General features: G+C 43.0%; 2 long non-coding RNA genes across 2 annotated transcripts in view; both read right to left on the bottom strand.

Annotated features, from left to right (window-relative positions):
* Positions 1–26,662, bottom strand: part of LOC135283604 (uncharacterized) — a 73,926-nt gene that overhangs the window by 28,672 nt on the left and 18,592 nt on the right. The window lies entirely within an intron of this gene.
* LOC135283605 (uncharacterized) lies at positions 9,516–11,447 on the bottom strand. The gene is made up of 2 exons (XR_010349308.1): positions 11,397–11,447; positions 9,516–10,371 (listed from the first exon to the last, which is right to left on the bottom strand). It is a non-coding gene; the product is annotated as an uncharacterized LOC135283605 (long non-coding RNA).

The following is a 26,662-nucleotide window of genomic DNA, read 5'->3' as shown; positions in this document are numbered from 1 at the left end:
GAAACTTCCACTTTTAGGACAATCCAGAATGTTTTTAACCTTGTTTTTGTCTCTAGTTGAAATGTCACTGGTATTCTCAATCATATTTTATATATGAACACTTTAAAACCTTTGCCTAAAGGACAAATGAGACTTGTCTTTTGTCCTTTCAGACTATACTTCATATATTTTCACATAAAAATGTATTGGAACAAGATTTAAAACTGTTATACATTTTATTGAACTCTACCTCCAGAGGGAGAAGAAAAGCATGTTAACATTTAACATGGTGGTTTTGTCTTTCTCCCTTTCCTCCACTGTTTGCAGAAAAACTTGCAACAGTTGAAAGGTAGAAATGTCAGGCAGAAATCTGTGATCTGCCTCAAAATTAAGTCATGTATTGCTGCAATACTACAGAGGCTTTGTCCTCTCTAGGATTCTCAGTCTCAGTTAAAGAACAATTGAACAGGGTGAGAATATCCCCAGAGGAAAGGAACATAGAGAACAAGGGCCCTGAGAGCATTCACCATCAGCCTGACAAGCCCAGGGTGGTGTTGCCTTCTGCTTGACCTGGAGTATACAGGGCACCCCAAGTGAAGGAAATGGTTGGCATGTGACTTCATTGATTCAGAATGCTGAACAATTGCTTTATTAATCTATATCATATTACACTATGCTATGCTATATTAAAGAATACTATACTACCAAGAATACTAAAGAAAACCCATGACTGAGACAGCCAGGGCACAGCTTTGAGCCAATTGGCCAAGGAAAAAAAACAATCCTCAGCAGAATCCACCTGACAAATCACTCCAGGTAAACAATCTCCATAACACATTCTACATGTGCAAAAACAGGATCAGCAAGTAAAGATAAGAATTGTTTTGCGCTTCTTCTCTCCGTGCTTCTCCAGGAAAAAGCCCTCAGAGAGAGAATTATCTCTCTTTGTTCAGAGAATGTGAATGTCACAATGACCTTGTGCTTTGGTTTACTCTGGAGCTCCAGGACAACCCTGCCTGTCTTGGGCAGGGCACAGGGACATCAGATCCAGCTCCTGCACCACTGGCTGCAAATGCCGCAAGGACTCAGCTGCTGGTGCTGCAGCAACTGAGCACCAAGCAGAGCTCCCCCAGGATTCAACCCACCCTCCTCCTGTGTGTGCAGGGGCTGGTATCTGTGGGAAATTCAGGACTCCTGGACAACCTACCAATGTGATTAAGCAGAAGCTGTTTATTGTTTACATTATGCACTTATTTATACATTCTAATCCTCCTGCACACTCTGATCACTCATTTCTAACTGGTGTCTTTGCTTGTCCACGTGTTCTGCATGCACCTCTCAGAATGTGTGACTGGTCACAGTCCAGGTGGCTCACAGCTCTCTGCTACCTATTTCTTGTGGTCTTGGAATTCAGTTTCTTAGCTTCTTCTTTGTTATTTTAGCACAGTTCATGTCTTAGAAACCTTTATGAATTCTGGAGGGCCCTGAGAAAATTCTGATAAAGCAGTTACAAGGGAAATGGCTGGTGCAGACTGCAGTCTGAGTTGTTCATTGCATTGGTACAGGTATCTGCTGTGTGCAGGGTCTGTCTTGGACCAGGCACAAAGACAGCTGGCACTGGAACAGCAGCCCTGGGAAAAACTGCATCATGGAGTCTCCTCTGCACCACAGCTCAGGAAGTGCTTAAATTCAGCTGTCTTCATGAGCTGTGAGGCTGAGTCAGCACTGAGAGGGCCAGAGCATCCCAAATGCTGTCCAAGATGCTCTTCCCAGGCCAGCAGAGACTCTGCACAATGAAAACAAGCTCAGAAGGCCAAGGCAGAGAGTTTCAAGTAGGTGAAGAAAGGTTTAGTGTGACTGAGATAAAAGTTCTTTGGCAGCTGGGATGCTGTAAAAGGGGAAGGAAGGAAGATGAGCTGCTCCCTGTGGTGCCCAGTACCAGCACATTCCTTATTCTCAATGCATTCTTATGTCTGAAGTTGCAAATCTGGTCCTCAAAATCAACAAAGCCTTTAAGCACCTGCCTTTTTGTGATGATTTCAGTGAGGCCTTAGAGCAGCATGTTTGAACTAGAGCAACCCAACACATTTACATCCAACTTTCAGACCATTCACCTCAACATCACCACAGGGTGCACTCCATGCTTATCCCATTCCCTGAAATCCTGTCTGTGGAAGCCCTGGTGTTTCTGCACAGTTCATTCCTCAGTCTGGAAGCCTTTTCCCTCAGATGACTACAATTAGCCAGGTTTGTGACCAAGATCAGCATTTTGGGAGCTCCTGCACTCTCCCATCGGGAACATGAAGGGAGGCTGGATTTCACCTGGAATGCCTGGTGCCAGAAAATGCTCATTAGTAACACCCACAGCCTCCACAGCCTTGCTGTTTGATTTATGAGGGCTCATGATGGTGAAATGCCAGACCACCAGGGATGGTTTGCTAGTTTGGGCTGGGCAGAATTTTGTACCAGTTATGCTGAACAAGGGCATGTGCCAAGAATTGTTATTTTGTTGTTTTTCCTTCAAGGCTGTACTGAAATACCCTGGTAGGGATACAGGGGGGGTCCTTCTATGCAATTCTTTAAAGTAAATTAATAACAAAACCAACAAAATTTCCTCCTTTTTTTGCTAACATTAGATTTTCTCCTAAAATTTTGTTGTAATACTATTTAGGAAAACACAGCTATGAAACCTGACTGCTTTAAGGGCAGTTCTGGAATTTGCTCTTCAATTACAACATTCTGACATATTTAAATCTATCATTAGACTCTTTATAAAGCCACCCAGAGAGCAAAGTGTCAGTTCAATTGGGGAGGGGGGAAGGAGTCCTATATTTAAGGAAGACCCCAAGATCTTTCCCTATGTCCCTGGGGGAGCAGGGAACAGAGCAGGCATTTTATTCTTATTTCACACCCCCCAGCCATGGCTATTTTAAACCAGACAAGCACCTCCTTACTCCAAGCCTGAGCTAGCAGGGCAGCCTCTCAGCCCCAGGAGAATAGATGTACAGGGCAGGGAAGATTAATATTCTTGGAGGTTTTCCTTAGTCTGCAGGAAGCCAGCACAAAGGCACTAATAACCTCTTCAAGCAGAGAACATTTCTCGTGGGGATAATAGCTCAAGGATAGAAAGAGAGAGCTTTTATACTATAAAGGAACATTATCTTTCTTCTATGAAAACTAACTGGTTTTGGCTCTCTAAGTGCAGAACTAAGCTACCTCAGTTTTACCTCTGCCTTTGCACCTGTGTAAGGACAATTTTGAAATGTCAACAAAATATTTTTTAAGGAGTCTCTCCTATGCCTCCTCATTTGCACTTGTTTCATAACACAGGAATAGGAATTAAAGGCCTTCACTACGGTTCAGGCAGCTTGCCAATACCTATTTTATAGCAATAAAATACGTACAAATTAAGGAATCTCATGTGGAAAATTCATTCAACAGCCTCAAAAGCCAAGTGAATGCTAATTACTTCAAACACAATGTGGTGGCAATCAGGCAAGATTGGATCATGCTTTTAAATGTATGTCTAAATTTTTAAGAACCATGATAATTATGAATTATGAAAATAACTCAGACAATGCAACAGCAAATACAGTGTTTATGGAGTAAGAGAGATCTTTAAGGAACAGAGAAGTCTTAATTCCAACACCTGCATAGGAATAAATAAGGTCAAATATAGGGCTGATATTTTATTTCCTTACTCCTAGACATAATTTTATACTTTTGGATGGCTCATGGGTGCCTTGAGTTATGGAACAAGTGGAAGCATGTAAAATAAAATACAAGTAACAGGATTTATCCTGCTTGCTAAAAACAATGAAAGTTCTTTCTAGTTCATGTTCACACAAATTGCAGTATAAAAGTAAATTTGCCTTCTTAGTTCTCTGTGTGTTTTCTTCAATCTGGAAAACAATCTCCATGCTCATCCACTTATGCAATGGCAGCTGAATAAACACAGTGGGTTCATTTCCCACAGGTAAAGCTGAGCAGAACTTCTGGGATAATTAACCACCAGAGCAGCACACCTCAGGGTATGGTTGAAATTCCATCTGTGACATTCCTTAGGTCTATACATTTTGCTACAAACATGCCAAACCACAACCAGCTGTGAGGGGCTAGAAAACCTCTTGCATAGTGCTGAGTGTCAAACTGGCTGACAACAATAATTTTATAGGTGAGCATGAAATCAAACACAGTAAGTACAAGGGGAAAAGGAGTGGAAGAGGAAGTTTTCAAAGGACAGCTTGGCATCTGTCTCCCTTGGAAGACAAATTATGCCTGAGACTTTGAAAAGCCTCACAGACATCCAGCACACTGGAGCCAAGTGCGTATTCATTACATGCTCAAGGATTCAAGCTCTGTTTTGCTGTGGATTATATTGGAACATTTACAGGTTACGTTTCCTTTACTTGGATTTGCTTTCCCCAAAGACATGCTCAAGGACTGAAGAGAGAATCTCCCACAGAAGAAGGCTATGACATTAAGAATGGCACCAAAAAGTCAGTAAAGGAAGAAAAAGGTTCATTTCATTCCAGAAGAGCTCAGGGACACTGGTGACATTTTCGACAGAACAACTCAAATTTTGGAAGTCATGGCCACAAGATGCCGTGGGGTGTAAAATAAAAACTCAAAGAGGGATTGGACACACATCACAGAAATAAATCCCTGAAAACCCTAACAGTGCTAACATAGCTTCTGGCTCAGGAGAGATCTGCTCCTCTCCTGGCTCTGAGCTACACAGACTTTTCTGGGGAGAGTTCTGGAAACAGTTCTGTCAATTCCGTTCCCTTTTCCTGTATTCCTAAATACTTGAGGAAGTAAATATTTGTTGATACTTTTTAAATTATATTTCCCTCCATTTACTGTTAATAAAAGATCAGTTAAGGTCAGGTGTGGGGAACTATAACACCCCCACTTCATTCCTGACTTTATTCTTTACTGACTTTTTCAGCCTCTGGCAAAAACACCTAATGTAAAACAGGAAAGAAATTAAAGTTCTGGCAGTTCATAAATTTCAAAACTAAAAAAGAAAATATTAGAAAGCATAGTAACAAAAGTAGAAATGTGGTAGAAGGTGAGCAGTGAGGAAAAAGTGCATAAACTGATTGTAATCCATTTCACAGAATAAGAAATTTTCATGGAATATTTCACAGATTATTTTTAAAGAGTGGAAGATTGTGCTGCCTCAAAATTAAAATTATTTAATGATGTTTTGCTGCTTCAAACTTGCAACAGAAATTTCTTGTTTCTCACTTACTACATTTTTAATGTACCTTCATACCTATACATATCTCCTATCAGCATCATTCTCCTGCTGAAAAAAACATTGTTGTCCTTGGAATCCTAATACTTTGTAACAAGAAATTTAAACCAACCTTGTTTTTGAAAAAGTTCTGAGCCTCTCACATCCCTCCAGTATAAAATCATGAATTCTCTTTCAGGACTGGCAACAGCAAATCCGGTGTGACATCTCCTTTGTTTCAGGATTGTCATTCCATACACAGTCACTGCTGAACTGTTTCTGACAATATCAAATCAGTGCCCTGTACTTAGGCTGGAAGGTGTAGCTGGGTGTGTGTTCTATCCCCATCTGTCAGAGCTGGGGCAGTTCTCTGCTGTTCATGGGGCAGTTTTCTTTATCTCTCCCACAGCCAATCCTCCCTCCAGGAGATCTCTGCTGTCCATGGCCACTGAGTGTCCCTGCAGGGCTGATCAAATTCCAGCATCCCATGGGGAGATGCTCCGCCCAGGGCAGGAGCCAAGCATTCCTACCTGGATCCAATCTGAGCCTGGAACAGCACAGCAGCCTTTGCCCACTGCATTGCCAGAGGAGCAGCTTTCTGCTGCCCTGCATTCCCAGAGGAAGAGCAGGCCCATCTGCAGCTCCAGGAAAACTCCCCCCTTGTGCAGGATCCCTGCTCCAGCAGAAGCACAGCTGGCACTGCAGGAGGGCTGAGCCCCCATGGGATGGGACTGTGCCACCACCCTGACCCACAGGGGGACAGGGCCTGTTCTGACTCTGGCAGTGGGGTTTTTTGTTTGTTTGTACTATTGCATTTGTATTTTTATTTTTCCTAGTAAAGAACTGTTATTCTTATTCCCATATCTTTTCCTGAGAGCCCTTAATTTCAGAATTATAATGATTGGGAGGAATGTGGTTTAGGGGATTTACATTTTCCATTTCAAGGGAGGCTCCTGCCTTCCTTAGCAGACACCTGTCTTCTCAAACCAAGACAACTTACTGTAGAGTAACAAAAAACCAAATATAATGTTCAGGACATGATGTGAAAATGACCACAAATACTTCTGGTGAGATCGTGGAAGTGGTAGAGGATGCTTTGATTGTGGAGAGAAAAATCCAAGGAGTTTGTAAGGGTAACTCCCGCTTCCCTGTTAAAAGATGAAAATACAATACTAGTCTTGATTTTCTAGGGGCCTCTGCATATGTGTGTGGTTTAATTTAAAGAGCCTGGATTTTCACAAAATAGATACCAAAATTGATTCTGCCTCCTTCAGGTTGAACATGGGGAAATGCTGACTGACAGAATCACCTGAGGGTAATAAATCTGCCAAGTGTTTTGTTAAACAGCCATTCAGCCTGAAATGCACCCTGGCATTCTGGAATAACAATGGGCTACTGTAACGTGTGGTGCATTAATTATAGAGTTGACAAGAAAATTACCCTTCAAGCCAAGATTACTAAAAACTTTACTAGGCTTTTTTCCCCTCTGCTGTTAAATACAGTATTCAGTGTAGCCCTCCCATGGGTTCTGCCCACCTCCCCCTGCAGAGTTAAGCAGCATGGCAGTAAAGGTCCAAGGGATCTGCACTAATATGTCACTGAGAACATTGTTTGCTTCCCCAAATTTCATTGTAGCTGCTAAATGATAAATATCAGCATTTAAAATGGCCTTGGCTTTCCTCAGTGTAAGTTTTTCTGATAAAATGAAGCAGAATAAAATGTTGCTTCAATGTGTGACTGGATTTACATCCTTCAACAGGAATCCTCATGGATCCCTGGTAATCTGTAGGTGAAAAAAACCCACCCTGGCTTTCAAACACTCAAGTACTGGTGAGAGAGAAGGACCTCCAGTTTTGGAGGCAATGCAAAATTACTAACACCTCAGTATAAGGACACAGCAGAAATGAAAATGCTCTTTCATGAACAGAACACAGTCTTGTGTCTTCTCCAGGCAAAAACCTCTCTGGTGCCTCTGGCAGTTCCTGAAGCTGCTGCAGCTCAGGGCTGATTCTGGACACCCTCAGCAAGGAGAGCAGTGGTGCTTCAGCCCAGGCCACCTCACCTGTGTGTGCCACAGGAGCCTACAGGCAGCAAAGCCTCCTGGAAACTGGGGAATTCTTCCCCAGTGGCATCCTGACTGCAGGATGTAGAAACAGATCCCAAGGTCCTGAGGTGCTCTAAGTGTAAGGGGAGGACTTTTCTCTGGAATAATTCCTTCCAGGGTGTATTTATTCAGAAATTTTGGGACGTTGAAAATTCCATGTAGGAAAAAAATACTTTCTCACAGATGACTAATTCTTAATTTTATTACATTAACTTCCTAAATACGATTACCAGTAATGCATTTGCTTTTTTGAATTAGAATCTCTCTCAACACCCAGCCTAATTCTCCAGTGAGTGTTCAGCATTCATGCACTGCTGCTGATATGGAAAAGCATTTCTAGTATTGCCAAGACAGAAGTGCTTACTACCAAAGAAATGTTTCAAAACTGTACTAAAATATTCTCTGTAGAGTTGACAACGACGTGTTAGGACTAAAGAAAGTATTACGTGTGCCATAAGTTGAATTAAAACTCAAAGATAAGCATAAACCTGAACACTCAGTTTCCTACAATGTGAGGTAAAAGCATGACTTATAATCAAACACAGCTGGAAAATGATACCACTGAGATTTGTCACCCTGAGGAAGAGTCTGTAAGGACACATGTTTTTAGCATAATGCCATGCTTCCTTTAAACTGGGTATAGAGAAATTCCTGGGGTTTACAGCATACTTTTAAAAAGTTACATCTTTTATAGTCTCTTTTACTGTAGGTTCTATCACAATAAATGAGCAGCCATCATGGATTAAAAGACCACTCTAGTTTCAACTCTCATAAACCCCACTTTAATAAACCCCATTACCTTGTAATTTATTATAATGTGGTATGTATTTCCTTTTAAAACCAATTTCTTTTCCTTAGGCATGTCTGAATGCCTTTTGGGTTAATTCTTGGATGAAGAGCCCACATAGCTCAAGCAAAATCTTTCCATTTACCTCAACAAACTGTATCTGTTTCTCCTCTTCAGAAGTTGTGAGAAGCTGAGTACCATAGCAGCATTTTCTTTCAGGGAAAGCTTCAGATGAAGCAATGGTGTGGACTGGATGCTTGAAGAAAACAAATGAAATAAATTGTGCTCTCCTGATGACCACGAGGGACTGCAGCACCAGAGGAGACTTTTCTGAGCAGCAGGATCAGTGAGATAACATCAGCAGAGGTGTCCCCAGGGCTGCTGTCAATAACCCAGTGGCCAAGTTACAGCCCAGCTCTAGGTGCTTCTGCCCCTGAGGCAAGCCCAGCCTGGATGTTACAGCTCAAGTTCTCTTGCAGAAGTCAAACCTGTCTGGTTTCTGCCCCAGCTAGAAAATGGCTTAAAACCTTTGTGATAACTGCACATTTCTGGAAGTAAAAGTTAAAAGTTTCCCAAATGAAAGTGCTCTGAGTGGAGAACTTCCATAGGGTGAGGTCTGGCTGATGGGAAGTGAATTTAAGAGACAGAATGCAAAGGATGCATTATGGTTACACAAACAGCATGGAGAGAAAGGAGGCTTTGTGCAGGGTAAACCAGTGCCTGTGCAACACTGAAATATGGAATTCAAAGCCTCTAATTTCAAGTGTTTGAAACCCTCTTCTTGTCTCTCCTGCCCCACTTCCAAAGGTGCAAATCCACAGGCTGCACAGAGGGAGTCCCACCTCATCAGCTCTGAGGCAGTTTGACACAGAAGAGTTCTAACTGTCAGGGCTTGTCCTGGTTTAAATATATTTCCATCATCTGCACATTTCTTTCTCTCCAAAGATAGATATTACACACTTTAGAGAAGGGATCAGGTTTCCTTAATCTCTGTACATCACCTCAATATTTCATAACATAGAGAATGGACCAAAGACAGGCCTAAAGCTTTCCTCACAATTTTCACTTACCAAGCTTTGCTTTATTGCCATCATCTTGATGACTGTCTTCCACAGACACCAGAGGCAGCCACATTGCCTAGGTGCCCTTGTCAAATTCTATGAAACCTCAGCACATTGTTTTTGCCAGTGCTCCACTATGATTATCTCACCTGTCCAACATGAACCAGAGAACTTGAGTCACAGCTTTATCAGATCTGAGCTTTGAGGATTCAGCTGTGACCACAGATTTCAAGCAGCAACAACTTCCCAACACTCAGAAGCTGCTCAAATATTCACTGAAATCCAAAGCCCAAACTATACAGCTACAGCTGCCCAACATGCTCCAGTGATATCTAAAAAGTCTTTTATCACAGATCTATTCTTTAAGTAATCATTTACTCTTTTTTTTTTTTTTTCAAAAACAAGGTGAAGAGATTGAAAGTCTCTGTCTCCTTTACATTACATGATTTTCAAATCTTCCCTGTAACCCCTTCCCAAACACTCTCCTATTTGCCAGCATCCATGCATCAATCTTGGGCACACATCTCTACAACTCAAATGAGAGCCCTTGGAAACTAATCAGCACAGTTCTATGGAGCAGTTTTCCCTTTTTCAGCTCTCATTGGGCTGCACACACTCTGTCTGTCCTTCATTTGAAGTGGGCTTGCTTTGGTGGGAAGGAAAACAATGTAAATACCTACTTTCACATACAGTTTAATTTGTGCTTGCAGTAGATACTACAATTCCATTACCTCTGCTCCCAAAATGAGGTGTTTTTAAGATTTTAATACTTGGGGACAAAGGAAGACATCAACATTAAAAAAAAAATAAAACCATTTCCTAACTTGAGCAAAGAAATTAACTCTCTGTGATCCATTACAGACCAGACCACTGATGGCATAGCTCTGCACTGGCAAAAGTCTTCAGGAGCTCCAGCCTAAGGGGCAGAGGATGCTGCATATGCTGAAGAGGAATCTTGGCTGTGATCACTTTGGAGAGATCAGGTTACAAAATGGAAAATCTCTTTCCAACAGGCAGCATAATTCCAGTTGGCCATTACATCACAAAACTTCCAGGGACTACAGGCAATTTTAGAAGGCAGTTGTGCAGCTATAAAACATCTGGCTGTATTTCACGGGGTGATCATTCTCTTCCTGGGTCCCCCTTCAGAGCTCTGCTTGCTGGTGGATGCTGCAGAATCTCCAGAGCTCACATGGTGCTGTCCCAAATCAGAAATGCCACAGCAATCAAATCACCAGAGATATTTGTGCCAGGAATCACATCATTCACATTTTCCTTTCCCACAAAGCACATTTTCTATGTCTCTTTCATGAGAATGCCCTCTGCACTGTCACTGCCAGCAGCAGGTTTGCTGTGACTGAGTGCAGCAGAGCCCAGGCCCACTGGCTGCCACATGAGCTTGAAATACCTTAATTGCATTAAATGCTTAACTGCACCCATTAGGAGGGTTAAAAGGCTGACAAAAAAACCCAAAAACAAAACAAAAACAAACAACAAAAAAAAAACCCAACCAAAAAAAACCAAATTAAAAAAAAACACACACACACAAAAACCAACAAAAACCAAAAGAAAACAAAACAAAAAGCTTGTAGAAGGAGAGAAAGCACAAGAGGAGGTTAAACCCAAGCAGTAATTTTAAAGAACCACAGCAATCAGTGACAGCTGGAGTCTCCAGGTACCCATGTGGTCAGCACTAAAGCCTCTCCTCTTCCCTCTCTCAGACACAGACATTTTCACCCTCTCACAGTAATTCAGTAAACGAGCATTACACTCATTACATGAGTGCAACAGTGAAAAACAATGAAAGCAGCTTGGCATTTTTATAAGACAGTTCAAATAAAAATTAATGGTACATGTAATAATAATTCCAAGTGTATTTTGTTTCCATTTGCATCCAACTAAGAGACAATTTTTGGTGCATTTGGTTTTACAGCTCTGTGTATATGCTGCAAAGTAAAAATTCTGCACATGGGAAAATAAATAAGTGGCTATATGACTGGTTGACAGCAAGATTTGTAGAGCTAATTAGTTCAATGAATAGGAAAGGCACTCAAAACTAACAGCTCATCAAATAGTTCTTCATACAAGAGATATCTGTCACCCTGCCTGTAGTGAATAAATATTTTCACTGTCTTGCAGAGATCAATGCCAGCACAAGCAAATAAAAACAGAACAAAACAAAACAGCAAGGCCCAAAGAACCTGACACCCAGGCTGACCTCACCAGTGGCAGCTCAGTGGGATCACAGCATCATCAAGGCTGGAAGAAACCTTCAAGGTAATTGAATCAAACCATCAAACCAGCATGACCATGATCACCCTAAACCACGTCCCCAGGTGTCACATCCAAGTACCTCTGGAGCACTCCCAGACAGGGTAATGCACCACTTCCCTGGGCAACTTATTCTTATGTTGCTGGTTTTTGTTTGTTTGGGGTTTTTTTTTCCTAATCTGAATCTCCCCTGGCACAACTTGAGGCCATTTCCTCTAGTCCTTTCACCTGAGACATGGCAGAAGAGGCTGAGTCCCACCTGGCTACACCATCCTCTCAGGAAGCTGTAGGGAATGAGAAGGTACCCCCTGAGCACCCACTTCCTAAGACTAAACAAGCCCAGCTCCCCCAGCCACTCCTCACAGATGTTTTCTAGGCTTCCCCAGCCCCACTGCCTTTCTCTGGACACCAGAGCAGCTCCAGCACCTCAGTGAAGTGAGGTACCTCAAACTGAACCCAGAGCTGGAGGTGTGTCACCAGTGCCAGTGCAGGTGGAAGGTCACTGTGGTCACTGCCCTGCTCCTGCTGGCCACACTGTGGCTGATACAGGCCAGGATGCCCTCACCTGCCTGGCCACCTGGGCACTCACAGGCTCACATCCAGCCAACTGTCAGCCAGCACCACAAGCCCCTTCCTCCTGAACAGCTCGCAGCTCCCCCCCAGCCTGTAGTGCAGCAACCCCAGTGCAGGACCCAGCACTTGACGTTTCTGAACCTTCTGAGCTGTCCTCAGCCACTGCTCCAGCCTGCCCAGAACCTCTGCAGAGCCCTCCTGCCCACCCAGCTTAGTGTCATCTGCAGACTTACTGGGGGTGCCACAATCCCCTCATTCTAATCACTGATGTAGATATTAAACAGCTGACCCCAAAACTGAGCCCTGGGGAGCTCCACCAGTGACCAGCCACTCTCAGCACCACTCCCTGGGCCCAGTTTTTCAGCCAGGGAGGTTTTCACACAGTTAAGTATTAAGAAGTTATTGGAAATGACAAGCTAGAAACTCCCTTCTGCTGTGGTCCAAACCAGCTTCCTGTGACCCAAGACAGATGAGGGTCAGAATCAGTCATTGACACAGCTTAAATACTGTAATATACATAAACACACTTCTTAGTGTCAGTCTGGGGCCAAAGGCCATAATTTTGGCTAGTCAGCTATGTCCAGTGTGGATTATACCACAACGTGTTGTTATCACCCTGAAGGAAGCAGGCAGGGAACAGAAGACTTCTCACAGCCCTTCTGCTCTCAGTCTGTCCTCGACCCAGCTCACAGCACAGCCTGCTGGGTTTGCTGTCACTCAGGATGTCTCTGCAGGTGACCCTGGATGCGTTCCAGCAGAAGACACACATTAAATTACAAAAGAAGCCACATCTCAACTTGCTGATCCCTGCATGTGCAGCTGGGACGGCAGGGGAAGGCAGAACCCAAGGGAATTCCATGGCCATGCAGCCAGCCAGCATTCCTGACAGCCCAGGACAGAGCAGCAGCTCAGCACCACCAGCCCAGGGACATGGGTAGAGTCTCCAGGCACTCATGTGCAAGATCTGTTCCAAGACTCAGGGTCCTGGAACAAATGCAGCCCAGGATAGAAGATTTGGGCCTAGAATGAATTAAGCTGCATTTTTTCAGTGTTGCTTCTACTGTTACTGTTAGAGATGTGAGAGGAGGTAGACTCCTAAACAGGTTGGAAAATCTTCTCCCATTCTTCTGCATTAAAAATCAGCACTCCCACATCCTGAGCTGCCATTGACATAGAACTTAAAATCTACAAAGCAAAACACTTTGAATCTGGTACAGTGTTGACTGAACTGCCTGTCCTGGCAGCCAAGGGTTGTCCTCAGTTTACTGTCCCAATTCAGATCCTGGTGTAAAGCCAGGCCCAATTCATACACCTCAATCTATTTCAGATCCCACTGGAGAGGAAACAGAAGGTATTTATTTATGTTTGCCAATTTTCTTACACCACAACATGTGAGTTGAGCCCAGCACCTCATTGCTATTAAAGCCAGGAGGCTGTGGCTCACCCCCCCGAGCCAGCTGCCAGGCTGGCTGCAAGCTGGAGCATTTCAGATGTCCACAAAACAGCTCCTGAGTGTAAGAACTGTGTGTGCTCCTTTTGGGCATTGAGTCCCTCTTTGCATGGTTCTTTGCATTGTGTTGAAAATTATGATTAATTAGGAAGACAGAGCGCATCCCCAGAGCACACTCTGTAGAAATGGCAACACCTTGTGTAGACATTTGAGGTCAACTAATTTTCCATGAGAGTTCTCTGCAGAAGTGTTGCTTCATCAAACACAAACAAGTTCAAGCTAGTGCTTTTGTGTCAGGGGACCCAACGGGGCCGTGTACTGCAGATTAAGGAAACAATCATGCTTTGAACTAATAACAGATGAAATGATAAAAATTGTCGGTGTTCTAGGAAGGCTACTGATAACACTGTGTCTCACTTGGGTTTCTAAAACCCACAAATATCACCTTATTCAATACCTTTGTCTAAGAAATTAGGCTCTTAGGGATAGTTTTATTTCTCAGAAGGGCTTGTATGAAATACATCATTGTGAGAGACAAACCAAGTTACAAGATATTGTTCTGGGCAGAACAGTTAGTTACAGTTAGCAAAAGAAAAGAAAGTACTTGTCTACCTGTATTTTATAGTCCTTGAGGCAGAGAAGAAACTAACATCCTAAATAACAAAGGCAAAAAAAGAAGAGGAAAAATAAAGCAGCAATGAGCATACACCTGAAACCAACAGCAAGGACCCAAATCTCTCCTCCTTCTGGCAGCAAGTATTGAGTAGGACACAGGAGGGAAAGGGTAAACTTTAGAAGCAGCTGGTGGGAGAGAATCACTCCCACAAATACCATGAGACAATGAAACTCCCTCAAAAGGAGCAGGAAAGCTCCTGCAGCTCCCAGCAGCCGATACCAGCAGCACTGTCCCTGGTATGGAGAAATGTAATACTGTTAAACAGTCCAAAGTGATTCATGGCTTATCCAATTTTATTATTGACAGTCAAGTAAACCATCGGATCCTCTGGCAAGCGATGTTTCTAATAGATTTGAAATTGTGATATAGCTATTATTCAATCAACTCAGTTTTGCAAACTGCATCGATATCTGAAATCGTTCCAAGAGACATAATGAGACCATAGTAGTTACATATTTAAAAGAGGAGAAAAAGTAAACCATCTGTTTGCTTATGTCTAGTAATAGAGAACATACCCTTGCCATCTCTTTTGATTTTGACACTGTACTCCTTTGAAGAACTACTCTGAAGAAAAATGCTCAAGCTGCAGCTGACTTTCATCATACTCCCCAAATCTTAGTCTTCTTTCAAAGCAAATCATTACAATTCTCTTCATCTTTTTATGCCTGTAATCTAGAGTTCCAAGCACACTCTTGGATGTAGAGGCCATTTGGGACAAACACAAATTGATGGAACATTGGCCTTGTCTTCTGAGCATTTCAAAATGATGATACACCATTTCAGTATTTGAATTCTTCTAAACCTGAGGCATGATAGTGAATGAAAGCAGAACTGAGCAAACTCACATCTGAACATTTATTTGTGATTTAACTTTAAGCATTTTATCAAATCTTCCAAAGCTTCCTTAACAGCAAAGCAATACAACAGGAGCATTTCCACTGGGATATTGTAACTGGCTCTTGAAAACACGGTACAGAAAAGGTTAGTCATAGTTTCCATTCTACTTTCCTAATGCTGACCCAGCCCACACTCAGTTCAATGACTTTTCTTAGCTTGGTTAAGGTGACCAGCATGACAAAAGTCCACATTCACAACTAATGTAATTCATAACAACTTGTTTCTACTGTAGTTGCCCTCTTATACTGAATTCTTCTTGTGTGTGAAAAGGTGGCCGTGGCCAGCACCACCACTGTAATTAAGGTTCACAGACTTACTATTTCCATCATAAATCCCAATTTCCAGGGTTTAAGAAGTCAGCAGTTCCAACTGCACATGTTAGCAACAGAGTCACAGTTTGTTCTTATCTATTTATAAAAGCAGTTTAAATCCCCCTCAGCTATTGCTGAGATCTGTAAACGATGACCTGCGTGTTCCTCTCCAGCTGTTTAGAACTCACACACTCTGAACATGAAATTCTCCTCTGGAGAAAGCAAGGAGAGCTGTGTTTCAGGGCAGGCATTGGAAAACACCCCTCCACACCAACAAACTCAGGATTTATTCCCATTGCTTCCTGTTTATTCACAGTCTCCAGGATTTCAGAAATTCAGTTCTGTTCTCTTCAGTTCTCTTTTCTCAGAAGTTCAGTTCTGTTCTCTTGCAGGAGAACAGAATGTCACCATTGAGCAAGAAATGACACAAATTCATCAGAAGGCTGGTTTGCACAACAGCAGCTTTAATATGAAAATTTTCTTCTTTTATAGATAGGTTTGACACATTCTACTTGATTGGCTAATTAACAAAAATATCTTTCTCACAAACAGTCCTTGAAAAGAACAGAAACACAGAGTAGGAAAACACCACCTGCAGGTTGTTTATACTAACAAGTTATCATCGTTTCTCTACAACTCCCAAAAAAGTCTCACACGTCCACTGTGAGAAAACAAATCCCTTTTCTCGCTCTCTGACCAGGCTGTCACAGAAGATCTTTACTTAGTTTTGACACAAGCATGCCAAAATTCAGAAACATGGTAATTCAGGCTGCACCAACCTTCCTAACCTGATTATGTCAAGCTCTCAGAGCAGGCAAGACCTGTAAGATGTACACTGCACAGCTCCCAGGGGCTGTGCCCGGGTCCTGGAGCAAGAGTGAGGGCCAGCAGTCTCTGCCCACACCAAGGGTTTTGTTCCCCTGCCCTAGCACACAGCAAGAGCCTGCAGCTGTGCTGAAGACAGGTGCCTGTTGGAATTTGAGGCTCCTTCTTGCTCCAAGGTCAGGGTGAATAATACTCAGGAGGTGTTGTTTCAGAAGTCTCACTCTGAAGTTTATTATCCTTATCTATTACAAACTCACAAGATGCGAGCTCTCTCTAACAAGTGGAGAAAGTGCCCTAAAATGGTGTCTGTTCAAAGCTATTTAAGTCCCAATTATCCAATAAACAGTTGACATCTATATTATTTATGTTTCTAACCCAATTGTGATCACCCAAAACCCTCAATGCAGACATTGTTCATCCAATTAGAGGAAACCACCCAGATCCATGAAGAAGAAGGAAGAAGAAGGTGCATAAAAGACATCTAACCCACACCCAAAATTCTACATCTTGGCTTCCATCTATCACCATATACTAAAACCCCAAATCTATGTTTTTTCACCCTGTGAGATCACACAATACTGTGTAAACCACACACGCACTGTTTCTGTGCTATCACTCAATTTTTGAAGCCTTTTCCAAGGTCTCAGGTCAAATGAGGTGTTTATTTGAAGGCTGGCACCCTTAAATTCAGAAAGCTTGAAGCTTTCAACCATCAGAGTTCCAACAGATGCCCACGCTGGAAACCTCTGAATTGGTACAATCCAACAGAACAAGCCCCAAGGAGGTGGGAAAAGTGGGAACTGTTCTTCCAGTTCCTCCCTGATGCAAACCCCACATCTGCATCTGGTCTCCCAGGGGCCAACATTCTTACAATGAACACAGCCAGCTTGCTACTACTTCCCTTATCACTGAGTTAGGAGACAATTACATCACAAAAAGAAAAAGTGTAATTTGTCAGTTTGGAAAGTATTAAAAAAATACATAAAATTAGGTAGAAATGCTAAATGTAACACATATATGTGCAGAAATGGAAAATAAGTCTGCAAAATGGTGACAATCCTTGGTATCCCATGTATCCAGCTCTGCTCCTGACACAAAACACAGCAGCATCCCTCACAGTGAGGTTCTGGCACATGGGGGAGTCACTGACTGACAGGTCACCACCCAGCAAGTTTGACTTACCACGCTGCCCAGATTCAGCTGGGCTTTGGCTGCACAGGCTGTTCTTAATGCTGAGAGAAAATTAATTGTATTCTGTACAAGAAACAGCACAAGCACCTGAAATGAAGCACTGGAGGAGATATGTCCAATTTTTTTTCCCAGCAAAACCATTCATATGGAATATAAAGGAAACCCTTTATTTAAACCTATAAACCTTTATTTAGGATGGTTTTTGCACCATAAAGCAACATTGGATTCCTAAGGACTGAAATGTTCAAAGCAATATTGGTGGGTCAGCTACACAAATCCCACAAATATGCAACAACTTGGTGGAGTAATTGCTGAAACAACAAGTCTGGAAGAGCAGAGATAAGGGCACATTTTGAGATAGTGAAAGCCAACACAGGCCTTTCCACTCAGGCTGTAACATCAGCTGGGAGCTGACAGGTTTCATCTTTTCAGGTGTCAGAGCTTTGGTCTCTGCAAAAAGGTGAAGTACATAATCCTCCTGCTCAAAAGAGAAAATTAATTAGTTTCTCAAACATGATAATGAAACCTCGAGCCCTGAAAATGCTAATCCCCACACTCAGTGAGTCCATCTTGTCCCAGAGGTGTCTCGATGGCAGCGTCTGTCTGTCTGCACAAAGGTCAGGAGAGCTCCCCACAGCTCAGGGCTGCTCTGTCCAGCTGGGTGTCTGCTTTAGAGAGGCAGGGCAGCCCGAGGCAGCAGAGGGACTGCACCTGCACCTTTCTGCTCAGGGAAGCTGCAGAGGAGCCCAGAGTGAAGCTGAGCCCGTGGGAAGGAGTTGTGGGCTGGTCCAGAGGGAGTGGAGGCAAGCACAGCAAGTACTCTGCAGATTTTGTCAGGAAGCCCAATAAAAAGGAAACAATTTCCCAAAAACAACAGAGAGATGGTGCTCAGATTCTGGTTCATGTGTGATTGCAGAAGAAAGAAAAAAACTGATCAAAATAGTACACTGCATCTTTCTACAGGTTATTACAGAGGCAGAACTTACTATTTTGGAGTATTATCCACCACCTGATACTACTCTGGCCTTAAGATTATTTTAGTTTGGAGTAATTCCTGCAAACTAAAATAGTAAAAATAATAAATACAAACTGCTACAGCCCAGCATTAACATATCCACAAGGGTTTGGGGAAAGCCTTCTGCAGTATAAAAAGGAGTAAAAAGTGATTAGTGAAAATATTTCAGGAAGCAAAAAGTCCAGTCTTGGTAGTAAGATTCTTAATATGGTAACAACCAATCCTGCTGGTATGAGCAGCATGTGTGACCACCATCTACCTGTAACATGACTTTTAGTCTTCAATATTTGTTCCACACTAGTGAAAATTTAAAGCATCTTCTCTCAAGACAACCTAATTAAAACAGTAAAAACAGAATGAAATACTCAAATCCAAGGATTTGGTTCTCCTTCCTGCATTGACACATTCTCTTGGTTAAGTTATGATTGCAAAAGCCAACAATGATGAAGCTCATCAGAACTGAGACAATGAGCAGTGAAACTTGCTCAGCTATCTTCACTGTGTTATGCAATGTTCAATATTGATTTTGATTCTGCTAGACTTCTATTGGAGTTATCTGTTCCAGCCAGCTGCCAAATATACCTGCTCAGTAATGTGTCCAAATTCATTAAGGGTTTTGTTTTAATAATATTTCATTTTCAAGTTTAATTTTATCCACACATTAGCTTCATATTACTTATGCAAATAAAAGCTTTATGACTATATTAGCAATAATTCATTATCATTCCCTACTGGCTCAGTGAAGGAATTTGTAACTTTGGAGTACATCCAGAGCTTTTAATTGAAGATACTAAGTGAAGTCTACATTTAGTTAGAATCATTTGCACATACTAATTAAATATGATTAGCATAAGTCTCTCAATCTCTTTCTAGGCTCAAAGATTGATTGTCTAGGATAGGACTTCTCCTCAAGTCCTGTCTGAAGGATTTTGTATGAAGATGGGATCCAAAGAGCACCCTGGGTAAGTGATGCCTTGAGAGGGCTGACCTAGAACAGAGGCTAGACAGAATTAAAGAATAAAGCAGGGATTTATTAAAAGGATCTCCTCCATGGATCCACCTTGGGCAGCTCAAGAGCTCAGCCAGAGCTATACCCCAGGTGAAACAAAATGGTCACAAAATGCACGACCGCTAACGGGGTCTCTCCCTGGGATCAGTTCTGCTCCGTTTGCAGATTGGAGTTAATTGTCCAATTACAGCTCCAGCCCATGCAGTCCCATCCTTCTTGTTTTTCTCTCTTCAGCCCATGTTGTTTGTGCTCTTGGGCCTGAGATTTGGATCATTTGTCCTTGGTCCCCAGCTAGAGAAGGAATTGTTTTGTCTCCCTACTCTGTGAAGGGAGCTCACCATCCCTTAATATGAAGCTCAGAAATATACACTAAAGCAGCACAGAATCTGAAAAATATAAAAGCTAAACCCTGAGGCATCAGAAGGAGGCTGTGACTGTTGGAACTGGGATCCAGAACAGGAAGGTGCTCTATTTATTGAAAGTTACTGCTCCATCTTCACCATTATAGCAGAGATAACACTTGTCCCTTCCTCATCTGTCCTCCCCTCACCATCTCTAAGCAGTGGGAGACAGGAAATCAGTGGCTCTAGCCAGGGTTATTTTCCTCCCAGGGACTGACTCCAAATGATAAGTGATAGCAGGTAAGGAAGGAAATACCAAAGCTGTATGATCTGGTTGCAAAACCTAAAATGTTTTAGTTACTGGGATCAAGGGAAACAGTTTTGGAGCAACTTTTTTCTGTTTCTTTACATCTTCATAACTAGCCACAGGTAGAGAACTTAAAATTATTAAACACACAAAAGACTGCAAATTTGCAGAATGGATTGTAACTACCTATTCCATATTGCCACAGAAGCCCTACAGGGCTCTGCCTTCTATGTTCCAGTGTTTCCATCTCCATTCCAAAGACTGGACCATAAATCACCTCAAAAAACTTATTAAGAAAATTGTAATTATTATATTCCTTCCTTTGTGCTCTAAATGATTTCCTGTTGGATCAGGAACTGTCATCTGTTTACTTTAGTATGTTCCTAGTCCCATAAGGACTGTGGGTATCTCCCCATCTCCTACAGAAGATGTTTTAATTAGCCAATTATATTAGTAAAAAGCAAGCTAATTTCTAGGCCAAAGAATGGCATGGCACAGACATTAAAATCAAATTAGCAAGACATAGCAGTGTTTTCCTTTGGCATGCAAGAGCGACCTCCTGCACAGATAATCAGCATTGTGTCTGGGTGTGATCTGTAGCAGTGAAAAGCACACACAGTGCTGAGTAATGAACATGGTGACAGGTGTATGAACTTCCCTCTACTATCTCCAGCCCTTTTAATTTAATTTATTGGTAATCACTGTGTGTCTTTTCAATATATGCTTTAAAAAAAACAAACAGCAGTGTTTGCAAACCATGAGCAAACCAAAAACAGAAGGGGCAAGGAGGGAGTAGATCTTACAGCTCAGCTTTACACTGACTTCTTCTCTCAAAACTACAAGTTTACATTGAAGGAGAGAATTAGAATGTTTGATCCAGGATGATGGGCACTTTTCATTGCCAGCTAGTGAAAGCTGAAAGGAATCTTTTAAATTGCACCTAGAATCTACCTTCTGAGTGGGAAACCAACTGAAAACCCATTTATTTGGGCATTAAAACCAGATATTCACAAAACAACTAGCTGCTTTGAAAAATGTATTTCCACCTTTCCTCCCAAAGAAAACAGCAGGCTGCTCTTCCCTGCCCTGCTCCCAGAGCCCAGCTGTGCTGCACAGTGAGCTGCTGCTTTGAAAAGCAGCATGGATTTGTCTGGATAACACTTTTATCCTTCAAAGGCCAGGGCAGCAGAGCACCTGTCTTGGCAAAGCTCACACATCAGCTCTGCTTAACCCCTGAACTCTGAAACCTTATCACAACCTGTCACGGGTTCTGAGGTGTAAAACTACCTCTGACCAAAACAGGGCCAACAGGGCTGGACAGTGAGGAGATGCAGGCACAGAAATGGGCTCAGGTGGCAGCTCCAGGGGACTGGCCTGGCTTCTGGGGGTGCAGAACATTCTCTGCTGCACCATGTACTGCAGCAGCTCCAGCCCCAAAGCCAGGCTGCGCTCAGGCTGGGGCTGATTGCTCCCCTCACAGCTTCTGACAGCCCAGAGATGCCCTGGACTGGCATGGACACACTCTGACCTGCTCTAATATATAAGGGAAATCATTTCCCTACACAAAATGGGAGCTCTGAAAAGTGCAGTGCATCCACACATCTGAACTCACATTTAATATCTTCCAAATTACTGTAAGGGAAGGATTAGAAGACTGCAGGGATCATTTCTGCCTCCCTGGCATTAGTGCCTCGTGTTTCTGGCTGTATTTACTGTGCTGCTGAACAGAGATTCAAAGACTGACAATCCAGAAGAAAGGCAAACGAAATACAAAGCATGTCAGTACTCTTCTGGTGTTGCTGCTGTCAACACTGCTAGTTCCTCCCCTGAACAGAATAGAATTGTACATATTTTATTTTGTCTGAAGGATCATAATGTCTTTGCACAACTTTTGATCCATAATTTCTTCTCCTTACTTCACCTGGTGTCCCACTCACTCACTACCCTGAAAAAACCATGCACTGGATCAAACCACATGATCCATCAGCTAAACAAAAGATTGATGAAAATCTCAGTTCTCCATGTGCATTTTCTGACAAAAATGCCCACAGGAATACCCATGTACTTTGGGAAGCACTGATACTCAAACCTGTGACCCTGGGTTCACTACATTCCTGCTGAATACTTGGCATCAGTGCTTTCTTAACTGCCTGTGCCTAAAGAGAGACTAACATATCTTATGAAGACCACGGCATTTTTTGTATCTATTGAAATGAACTTGTAATTTCATTTGCCACTTCCTACAGAAAATAAAATATTCTGAAATTGCTGTTCAGTAATTTTGCAGAATTTCATTCAAGGTGCCTGCTTGCGACTTTCCCTTCAACCCTATGATATTATTTCTACACTTGCTCACCCAGAATCATCTTCAGTTCCACAAGGTGAGCCCCACACTTTGTTTCATTTTCGTTCTTACAGTTCTGCTCCTCCTCCAAGTCAAAGTGGAGTCATGGACACCAAAACTGAGCTTTATGACCACCTAAAGCCATGCTCAGATAGAGGAAATGCTGCTGGAAGTATGGTGAAGGCAGTGACCCCTGTCTGTGTTGGTGTCCTGTTTCTGAGGTGATGGAATGCTCTGGTAGGAACAGAGGGGATGTTTCCAGCATTTGGAAACATGATGTCTTGGTTTGAAAAGACAGGAATCTGCTAAGGAAGGCAGGAGCCTCCCTCGAAATGGAAAATGTAAACCCCCTCCCTCTGAATTATTATAATTTTGAAATTAAGGGGCTCTCAGGCAAAGATATGGGAATAGGAATAACAGTTTTTTATTCGGGAAGAAAATGAAAATAAAATAAAAATGCGGTAAAACAAAACAACACTGCCAGAGTCAGAACAGGCCCTGTCCCCCTGTGGGCAGGGTGGTGGCACAGTCCCATCCCATGGGGGCTCAGCCCTCCTGCAGTGCCAGCTGTGCTTCTGCTGGAGCAGGGATCCTGCACAAGGGGGGAGTTTTCCTCTGCAGCTCCAGGGCTGCTGGAGATGGGCCTGCTCTTCCTCTGGGAATGCAGGGCAGCAGAAAGCTGCTCCTCTGGCAATGCAGTGGGCAAAGGCTGCTGTGCTGTTCCAGGCTCAGATTGGATCCAGGTAGGAATGCTTGGCTCCTGCCCTGGGCAGAGCATCTCCCCATGGGATGCTGGAATTTGATCAGCCCTGCAGGGACACTCAGTGGCCATGGACAGCAGAGATCTCCTGGAGGGAGGATTGGCTGTGGGAGAGATAAAGAAAACTTCCCCATGAACAGCAGAGAACTGCCCCACCTCTGACAGATGGTGATAGAATACACCCCCACCACATCTTTCAGCCTAAGACACATGAGAATTTCCCAGCCCAGCAGCAGGGTTTGCCCTGCCATCCTCACACACATCCAGACAAAGGCTCTGACAGCAACATAACTCCCCTGCCAGCACCTGCAGCCCTCTGGCACACAGGTGAGCCCAGGTGAGAGCACACTGAGATGGAGCTGTGCCACTGCTGCCACCACCACCAACAGATGGACCATGGGGAGCACTGGGGAGCTCTGGGGAAGAGCCACAACTATGGCTGAGGTGAGGACTCCAGAGGTGACCCCAGCACGACACCTGTGCTGCTCTTGGTGGCACAGCAATGTCCCTGTCACCATGAGCCTGGGTGACTGCAACAGAGAGGGCTCTGACACGGGTGCAGGGTGTGTGCACTGGCTCTGGGGAATCCCTTGGGGACCTGCAGCTGAGGTTTGTCATTAGCAGTGGCAACTCTTGCTGCAGCGTGACCAGGCCTTACTGGGGAGAAAGGGATCAGGAAAAAAGCAGGGATTCACCAGGCCTGGAGCAAGCAGTGGCACTGCCATCCACGGCAATGTCTTGCCACCATCAAAACAGTCCTTTGGGATTCATGGCACTCAGTTGGCTGATCTGGGGCTTCTGCGCATCAGCACAGGACTGTGAGGGGAACAGGGACACAAACTGAGAGCACACCATGCAGGATCAGTCTGTGGCTGCTCTGTAATCTACATTCTGGTGCCATGGTTTTGGGATGAACTTCCCTCCCCCAGTGTTTAGCTACAAAATGTATGAGTAAAGAATGCTAAATTATATGCAAGTCACATTAAGAACAATCAGTCGCATGTAATAAGGAATCTAATAGTTCATAAATGAGATGCAAATTCATTTTTATGGGTGCACTATAATAAGCCAATTATTTCAGAGTTCTTCAATTATGCAGTTTCAAAGAGCTGAATTGCTTTAAATTTTTTTAAGAAGCTTTAGGTTTTTCTATAGTGTACAAGGAAAAGAAAATATATCTGCCTTGACAGCAACATTAAAAAACAACCAAAAATCAAAACCCAACTCCCAAACATGATGCCAAGCTGCAAGCAGGAGCAGTACAAACAGAAGAATAAGCCAGCTGGCAAAGCACAAGTGCAGCAGACATGGAACTCTGTGCTGCCCCCATCCCAGGTCCTGAGAGCACAGGCTGCAGCTCGCTGGGGTGAGTGTGAGACAAGCACTGGGGAATTTCCAGGGCTGCAGGGATTCACCAGGCCTGGAGGCAGCAATGGCACTGCCATCCATGGCAATGTCTTGCCAACATCAAAAGAGTCCTTTGGGACTCATGGCACTCAGAAAATTAAAGGATATATTTTTCCTTTGAAAAAAAGACTCAACCCTGAGATGTTCTTCCTGAATTCTCCTGCACTGTTCTTTCAAGAAACTGGACAGAAGAGAAAGTAGCTGTCAGTTTGGTTAAAGAAATGCCTCAACAAACTGGTAGAGAAGATCCTGTAAAGGCAGAACTTCTCTCCATTGTGCACTATGTGTAAAAAAGTGAAAAAAAGTGAAAAGTACAAGAACCCAGCCAGATTCCCTGACCTGCATGACAGCACAAAATACATCCTGCACTAATTTACAAGACTGAGAATTTGTGAATGCCTCATCCCTGGAGGAGTTCAAGGCCAAGGAAGGATGGAGTTCTGGGCACCCTGTTCTAATGGAAGGTGTCTCTGCCCGTGGCAGGAGATGGAAACAAGATGATCTTTGAAGTCTCTTCAAACCCACACCATACCATGGTTCTGTGATTCTGTGTTTCTATGATTCTGTGGTTCTATGATGCAATTCTGCCCCAAGTTGGACCCAACATTTTTTTCAAAGTTAATAAAGAAACAAAGTGAGGCCTAAGAAGGCTGGAAGGGAAAACAAGCTACACAAACCTCAAAGGGGTGAAGTGTTGCCAGGTGAACTATTTGCTTAGCTGGTACAGAAAAGGCAATGACAATTTTTCAAAATTACTAGCTATGGAACCATACAATCAAACTACAACTAACATTAACCAAGAAGGGAACAAAAACCACACTTCATTGATCACAATAATCAATCACACCAGTGATGCCAACTCTTCTCTATATTTGGAAAGTAGCACTGAGTTCATTGGGTGGTCAGGTATAACTCTGTGGTCAGCAATCACCAAAGGGACCCCTGGGACAAGAAAAGGTCTGCATCAGTAGGAGGGGAAATATGCTGATAACTTTGGGGAAAGGATTATGATAATATATGTATGTTCCTTCTGGGAAAAACAATTAATATTTATGTAAGCTACAGTATATAAATACCACCCTTGCCTGTACTCAGCATCAAGATATTTCAGAGGAAATATCCTCTCATGCATCCAGGGCCAAATAAAGACTGCCTTCTTCTTAATGCTACACTGCTGTTAAGGAGTTTTAAGTTACCAAATATTTGGTAACGATGACACAGCAGGAAAGTAAGAAATAGATGAACCCTGGCTTAACTTTTCTGGGTATTTAGAGGCCATATAAAGAATAAACCTATTCTTACTGCTGGAATACTTACACAAGCTTCTGGGCATATAGGCTTTTCCTTTCAGATCTGAGACAGAAGCAGAAAACTTGAAATCCTCACTGCGTGGTTTCTCTCCAGTTAAATCTTTTTTGGAAGTGTGCTGCTTCTGATTCAAATTCAGCATGCTTCCATGCCTCAAGCACAGCAGCCAGTGTAGGAAAAGACCCAGCTTCTACTTAGTGCAAGTGCTCCCAAAAATATTTCATGGGTTTCCCTACCCTCACCATAGAGAAGCTCTATGGTTTCAGGATGCTGAAAAGCAGGAAAATTCATTTTCCCCTTCCTCTCCATGCCCAGTGTAAGCTCCTATCAGTTTTGCTACTAGGCCTAGTCTGTTGTCTCTGCCAAATCTTCTTGGCAAAAACACCCCAACATATCAAGTGTCTGCGTAGCAGCAAAAGAAGCAATAAAGGTAAATTATAACATAGTCTTCTACACCAGTTAAGTTGCCTAGAGATAGTACAAAATCAACATCCAGATGTAGAATCAATTGTTTAGCTTTAAAAATGTTTTTAGGCTAAGACTTAGAACAATGTACATCAGAGTTTGAATACTTTCCTATCAAAATCCACATGTATTGTTTGCAATGGGAAACCAGTGCTAATTTTAACAATCGCCATGTTCACAATCAGAAATATAAGAAAGTGCTGTGACACATCTAACTTCTGGATCAGGACTTTGGTATCTAGACTGTGCAAGATTCCAAGGTGGCTCTGAAGAAGGATTTCATACAGCAGAGCTGACTCGAGAGCAGAGTGTCAGAATCTGCAGCCAGCTGACCTTCCA

The sequence above is a fragment of the Passer domesticus genome, chromosome 19, assembly GCF_036417665.1.
Source record: "Passer domesticus isolate bPasDom1 chromosome 19, bPasDom1.hap1, whole genome shotgun sequence".
Lineage (NCBI taxonomy): Eukaryota > Metazoa > Chordata > Aves > Passeriformes > Passeridae > Passer > Passer domesticus.
This window is presented reverse-complemented; position numbering and strand designations above follow the sequence as displayed.